This window comes from Bidens hawaiensis, unplaced genomic scaffold (genome assembly GCF_021521415.1).
Source record: "Bidens hawaiensis isolate Kalapana, Puna unplaced genomic scaffold, B.hawaiensis_p1.1 tig00016744_1, whole genome shotgun sequence".
Lineage (NCBI taxonomy): Eukaryota > Viridiplantae > Streptophyta > Magnoliopsida > Asterales > Asteraceae > Bidens > Bidens hawaiensis.
This window is the reverse complement of record NW_027492534.1, coordinates 334,477-342,149: the sequence shown is the minus strand read 5'-3', so window position 1 is coordinate 342,149 and position 7,673 is coordinate 334,477.

Below are 7,673 nucleotides of genomic sequence, written 5' to 3'. Positions count from 1 at the left end.
CTGAAATTCGTTTCCCTTTTTCGTGTTTCTAATAAATTAGCAAGTTTCCCATCTTCGTTTAGTGTACAGATCGACTCTGGCTCATCGTTGTACTCATCTTGGCAAATTGCTCCACCCGAGTCCTCCAATATCATATTATGCAAGATATTGCAAGTGTACATTAAGTTTCTTAAGTTATCAATTTGTTGAAAACGAGCCGGTTGTCTAATGATAGACCAACGTTTCTTTAATACCCCGAATGCCCTTTCGATGTCTTTTCTTGCCGACTCGTGTTTTTTCTTGAAATACTGACGTTTTTCATCAGTCGGGCACGTAAAGCTAAGAACCAACGTGGCCCACTTCGGATAAATACCGTCGACTAGATAATATCCGTATTCGTAGTTGACATCGTTCGTGGAAAATGAGGTGTCGGGTGAGACTCCGTCTGTGAGGCGGTCAAAAATAGGGGACGCGTTAATCAAAGCTACATCATTGTTTGCACTGGGCATCCCAAAAAACGCATGCCATATCCAAAGATCAAATGATGCAGTCGCCTTAAGAAGAACTGTTGGGCCATCATGATCACCCTGATGATATTGACCTTGCCAAGCAACAGGACAGGCTTCCCATTCCCGGTGTGTGCAATCGAGGCTACCAAGCATCTCGGAAAAACCGTGTCTTTGTTGATGCACCTCGTATATATTTTGTACGTCACTTTGAGTCGGCTTCCTCAAATATTTTTAATGATATAGTTTTGGAATACCTGAGTTTAACGAATTTTATAAAATTCATACTCAAAATGTTACGGTTTTGAAATAAATAATTAGAATAATAATACTCAAATTCGCAGAATGTGTGAAGCGTCTCATGAGCCACTGTCTCCGACATCTGTAAATACTCTCCCATGGCGTCCCTCGTAGTCCCATACGTTAGTTGACGAATTGCCGCCGTGCATTTTTGCATAGTTGAATATCCCGGTTTACATCTTGTATCCGGCCGTTGTTGGAAGAATGCATAAACGCGTTCTGAATCACCAACTATTCGTAAAAATAGTTGGCGACTCATCCGAAAACGGCGCCTAAATCGTTTTGAATCAAAAGTCGCGTCCGGCGAAAAATAATCTTTCATCAATCGGTCATGAGCACCTATACGATCCCGTTGAAGATGAGGCCATCTTTTTAGTGGTTGTGAGCTTTCACAATGCTGGACTACGAGTTGGGCAGCCTCTAGAATGCACTAAATATCGCTTCATCCTCTGAATCTGAATTGGAAATATCGTCAATATCGGGCTGGAAGTCGGGTGTTAAAGATGAGTCGGAAGACATATTTGAGGAGAAAGTTTTAAAAAGTTTAAATAGGAGAATGGGATGTTTATAGAGATTGGGTGAATGATATATATATATATGTGTGTGTTTTATATTATTTAAAATTGATTTTTTTATAAAACAACGGTAATATATCCGTAGGGGGACCCACCCCATCTTCCCCACCTTCCGCGCCCGCCTTCCCCTTCATGCCCCCCCCCCCCTTTCCGCGCCCGCCTTGAAGACGCCCTCCGCGGTGTTCCCCCCTTTTCGCGTCCCGTTCCTCCCCCTTCCGCGCCCATAACGACCAGCCTGGGTACATGTGTAAAGTAACTGGTTACTAGAGTTTGCAAGCATTCATCAACTAGAATTACTGGTTTTCAGGTTATGAACTATCAATTGCCTTTTGTTTCTCATGAAATCATACTAACTACTCTACTTATAAAAACTATTACTCTACACCTCTAAATTCATGCTATAAGAATTATTCCATTTATAAAAAAAGGTATACATAAATAATTACGCTATTTTCGTATAATTACACTACGGCACTATAAAGAAATAATTACACTATTGTTCAATTACTCTGGCTACATAAACAATTTCTCTATTTACACAAGTGTTATATTTTGTATTAATAATTGTTTTATATATAGAGTGATTATTATGTGTGACTATAGCAATTATCATGTATAAATAGACTAATTATCTTTGTTATCATGATTGTTTTATAATCATTGTAATTAACTAATTATCATGTATAACTAGTGTAACATCCGGCCCCTCGCATTACCAATATTGTACGCTTTGCTCACGAAGAGCTCACGAAGCTCACTTTTCGTCCACTAACATTAAGCCCAAAACGCGTTGGTGATTTAAGAGGCGGGACATTTACTTATGAACCTAGGATCTCTCCTGTCCACGCCCGATGTCGGATTTTCCTAGGGTGTTACAAGCACCCCCCCCCCTCTTTGACTCATCGTCCTCAATGAGGTTTGCCCCACCATCCAATCCAGGATGTGGGATTCGCCTAAGGTGTACCTCGCGACACCCCCTAGGGATTCACTGTCTCTAATGAGGTTTGCGCCACCATCCTGAATGGCACAGGAGTGACTTTGATACCACTTGTAACATCCGGCCCCTCGCACCACCAATATTATCCGCTTTGCCCACGAAAAGCTCACGGATTTGTCTTTAGTTGCCTAGGTGGAGACTTCCCAGGAGGTCACCAATCATGCTACTACTCCCACCTGAGCACGTTTAACTGTGGAGCTCTCCTCTCGTCCACTACCATTAAGCCCAAAACGCGTTGGTGATTTAAGAGGCGGGACGTTTACTATGAACCAAGGATCTCTCCTGTCTACGATCGATGTAGGATTTGCCTAGGATGTAACAACTAGAGTAATTCTTTTTGTAATAGTAGTTCTTTTATATCTAGATTGTAGAGTAATTATACTTTTTATCATAGCTGTTTAACAAGTAGAGTGATAATCATATATAACGAGAGTCTAGAGTAATTATCTACATGTGTAATTTAGATGTATTGACTATTAAATTTAAAGCAAGAAGGAAAAGTAGCAAAACACTTGATCGACACTTAATGCAAATCAATTTTTCTCTCCAACCATTGCTAGCAATGTATTCTGAATTGATTGAGTTCTATTATATTCGAAGCATCGATCACAATAGTTTATTTACACAATTGTTACTATACATTTGCTAATTTTTGTTGGATTCGTACGCTAAATTCTCATCTACTATTTGTTTGTATTTGATCGATCTTCTGGCATTAAATCTGCTTAGGCTCTTAGAAAGCTACCATGTGCAATATAATGTATAATATGCTTCTATGTATGTACATAACTTTCCATCTTTTTGAATACGCATGATCATATATGAGCATTATACTAAGCCATTTTTGAATAATTAGAAGATATTAAATTTAATTTATATGTATATTGCTTTCTAGAAAGCATATTCATCCAAAACCACACTTTATTTCCTAGAAACCAAGCTTTAGAACCAAAATCATATTAATCGACCTCTGGCTGTAAAGTATTTTTGCTAGGCTGGTACTACCTAAAAAAGAAACTAGATTGAAGAAACACTAACCGGACCCCGGGCAGATTATGGATAACCTGGGGGTTAGATGTTTCCCACGAGGGGTTAGACCCAGAGAAGATGGTTCTTCTGATAACCTGCAAAACAGACACCGTGAGCTTGTCACTGAGAAGGGGGGGTTCCTCCTTGTGACCACCCTCCGGCGTGAGAATCAGACTAGATTGCTCTTTAAATATAAAGTATACTAAGAGATTGCTAGAGCAGATATCAGGTATAATATGGTAAGATGTGATGAGATGAGATGGTCATACCATTTGTGGTATTTATAGCCGAAGGTAGGTTTCCAAGGAGGTGTGGCCGGCTGCAATAGTATTCCTGTTCAACCAACAGTAGCCTACGCACGTGCCCTGCTGGTAGTTGGTGGGTAGGCAGCGGCTGATAGTGACCAGGCCTGCTATATACTATTCCTTTTCCACCAACTGCCGGCTACGCACGTGGTATGACAGGAGTTGGTGAGTAGGCAGCGGCTAATAGTGACATACAGTGCAGGAGCATGCTGCTCGCCATACTGTTGTCAATAAGCTGTCGTATCTTTAGTCAGATCTTTTGCCCATACCTCGTCAGGTACAGTACAGAAGATCTTCCTGTATCGTACGGACTGGCTTATTTGGGCGGGAGTATTCCCCCTCCCGCCACTGTGCGGGATCGTTCCCGGCTTTGCTCATTCCTTCAGGTGACACTGTGATTGAGAGCTAAGTGCCTTGTGCGTGTAGCCTTGCTGCGCGGGTGGCCTTCCCTGATGGCTTGTATCCGAGGCTGCGGGAACAGGCGGAGTCCTTCACCATTGGGAGGCATTTCCTGCGGGAACAGCTTGCGTACTGCGCGTAAGGACGTCACGTCTTTGAGCATGGTTGGTCCTGCGGATCCAGTTGGTTTCTGCGCAGACGTCCCTCTTCAAGGTGAGTCTTGCGGGTCCAACTGGGCTCTGCTGGGACCTACCTCTTCAAGTCCCCCCAGTCCAATGTTCTTCTCATGAGTGTTTAATAAAGTGAGGTGAACTTTTGGACTTAAGCAAGGGGTTTTGAAAAAGGGTTTTTTAAGGTTTTCCATGGGGATTCTTCTCGCGGAAGTCCTTGTCACTTGCAGAAATTCCCGAGTTTCCTGCTTGGTCTTTGGGTATGATGCGGGTAGATCTGTAACCTCCTCGCAAGTCAGGAGCGTTGAGTCCCATTTGTGTGGATTCTTCATGAGGTTTTGGTAGTTTTGAACATAGTGATCAATTATGTTAAAACCATCAATTCCATCCTGGAGCTTCAAACAACGTAGTTCTCGACGTTCCCGCTATGCGGGGATGTTATTTCTGTTTCCGCAAGCATTGCCCAGAAGATCCTTCTTGGTTTCAATTCCCAGCGGAGCGCTAGGTATGTGAAGGGTTTTGCCTTAACACTGTACCCGCGCTCGTCTTACGGTTGCTTTACTTCCAAGGTATTCCTGGCGTCAATTCCCTGCGGGTGCTAGGTATGTGAAGGGTTTTGCCTTAACACTGTACCCGCACCCGTCTTATAGTTACTTGGTTGCCGAGGTATACTTGGCTTCAATTCCTTGCGGGTGCTAGGTATGTGAAGGGTTTTGCCTTAACACTGTACCCGCATCCGTCTTATGGTTACTTGTTTGCCAAGGTTTTCTTGGCTTCAATTCCCTGCGGGTGCTAGGTATGTGAAGGGTTTTGCCTTAACACTGTACCCGCAGCCGTCTTACGGTTACTTGTTTGCCAAGGTAAGGGGTATTTTCCCGCTTACTTTTGAATCTTTGAATTTTGAATTATGAAATTCGAAGAGTTGGTGAAAGGATAAGAACAGTCCAAACCTCTGAAACGTCGTGCGACGGTTTCTTCTGACTGTGTCAGGACGTGCAGGAAGTTATGGTGACGCGACAGTACATGGTCATTCCAGACGCTTTTTCAGGCGCGTGGGCGCGTTTTTTCGGGCGCGTGGCCGCTAAATTAATGGTATGCGTCCTGTCAACAGCTGTTGCCAGCTTGCTTTTTGCCACGTGTCATAGTTTCATTGCACCTTCGTTTTCTCTCTCTTCCGTATTAAATGCATCGCATTAATTGCGATTAGTATATAAAGGGGGAGAGGGTTCTTTGTAATCCACACTTTCACTCTTCTCTTCATCTTTTAAGCGATTTCCGGCGAATACTCATCCTTTTCAGGCAAGCATTCTCCCGAAATCGTTTTCTTCTTTTACAAGATGTCTCGTGATATCGATTCTACAGCTGATGACAAGAGTACTGCTGGTGAGTGCCAGTGTGCTCTGCCTGGCGATCTATATCGGTACGTCGTCAGGAAGTTCATGCTCGAGTCTCTCGAGCCTGAGTTTCCTGAACCCCACCAGACGGTATACGATGCCCCCAGAGGCAAGATCGGGGTTTATGCTGCATTCTTTGTCTATGGGAATCTTAGGTTCCCATTGACAAAGTTTGTTTACCGTGTCCTTGAGAGGCACGGTGTTCATTTGACCGAGTTGCACCCCATGGCGATCGCCAAGATTCGCCACTTTGAGTGGGTGTGCCGGATACTGGGCGTTGAGCCCTATGTTGACCGCCTGATGACCTTCTACACTTGGAGGTGCATCCAGGGGTGGTACACTTTGACAACCCGGATTAAGGGTTTAAAGATCTGCGCGATCCGAGCGCAGTCTTCGCGCGTGGAAGAGGGAGTTTTTCTTCATATCCGCTCGCGCCATCCCCATTGCCATGAAATTCAAGAACGGGCAAGCACTTCCCAGCCTTCACGCCTCCAACTACCAGGAGGCGGAATGGTTTGCGAAGATATCTCGGGTCCAATCTCCGGTTTACCGTTTTGCGGAGTCCGGGATGGTGATGCTGGGGATGAGCCGAGTGTGGAAGGCTGCCGATGCGCAAAAGATCCCAATCGTCCTCGAATACGGTTCGAACTCTGTTCCTTAAGGTATGCTTTGTCTCTTATTGTTGATTCTGAATTGCTTCTAACTTTTTTCCTGTTTATTTCAGAGGGGAACGACCTGCAGTCGCTCCTTGATCCGCGGGAGGCTGACGGTCCCGCCCGGATGGGTACTCGCGCTCTAGACGAGAACGAGTTGCCCATCCTAGAACAAACGGCGGATCGGTTCGTGGAGGTCTATCCGCTAGGCCATGAGATCCTTAGTGCCCGTCGGCCAGGTAAGGCGTTATTCAACCCTCGACCCCTCAATGTTGAAACCTCTGCTGGAATTCCTTTAATCATATGTTCTGATGAGGAATCCGCAGATGGTCCTCCGTTGGTGCGGAAGAAGAAGGCTGTCGGCGGGAAGGGGAAAGAGAAGGCCTCCACTGCCGATCCAGCGCCTCGGTCTGATTCGGAGACCGAGAGCGAAGAAGTGGCGGGGAATCCCGGTGGTAATAAGACCACCGCTCCGGAGGTTGCGACTGTCACCTCCGGAGAGCCAAAGAAGACGACGGTGACCGGCGCAAAGAGGCCGGCTCCATCGGGTCCGTCCCCGCATCTCCGTACCTTTAGGCTCAAGAAAACCCGTAAGTACAACTTTCCTTTAGCTTTTATCTTCATAGCTTAATCTTTTAACACTTTTTCTTCTTTACGCAGGCGTGGATGTTGACGCATTCCAGGGTGAAGCGCCGAGTAGTACCTCTCCGCCAATGACGGTAGGCTTGGTCAGCCCACCTGAGGCGTCGACTCAGGCGCCTGCGCCTGCTTCCACTGGTTCAGTTGTTCATTCCTTTGAGCCGACTGTTCCAGCCGAGATGACGTCACCGCCGGCTGTGAGTGCGATTTTTACAGCATCTTTCACCGAGCCGGCGGTTACTATTGCTGCGGATTCCGCGGCAGCGACCGCGGCGGCGACCACGGCGGCTGCTACCATGCCTTCGCCATCAGCAACGACGGCCGGTCCATCAGGTACGCATGGGGCTTTCCGCCAATCTTTGCCACCTTCCCATCTGCCTGACCTCTTGGATGGATTTCCTTTGGGTTCAGGTGATGGGTTCGGCGGCTATCGGCCTGTTATTGACCCTGCAGGTGCGTAGGGTTCTTCTGGCCCATTTTATATATATATATTTTATCATCTTTTCCTAACTGCTTTGTGTTTTTTGCAGTGTCGGATTCCAATGAAGTGTATGTTCCACGATGGAACATTCGCCGAGGAACAACCCTTCGCACCCCTGTGGAGTGCGTGGAATGGGCTCGTCACGCTGCTCCCAGTGGTGCGTTGGGGGAAGCCATGGCTAGCTACCAGGAGGGTAGGCTAACCAATGAGCTTCGGGTTCTCCTGGCCCGGATGCAGCCGCGCGTC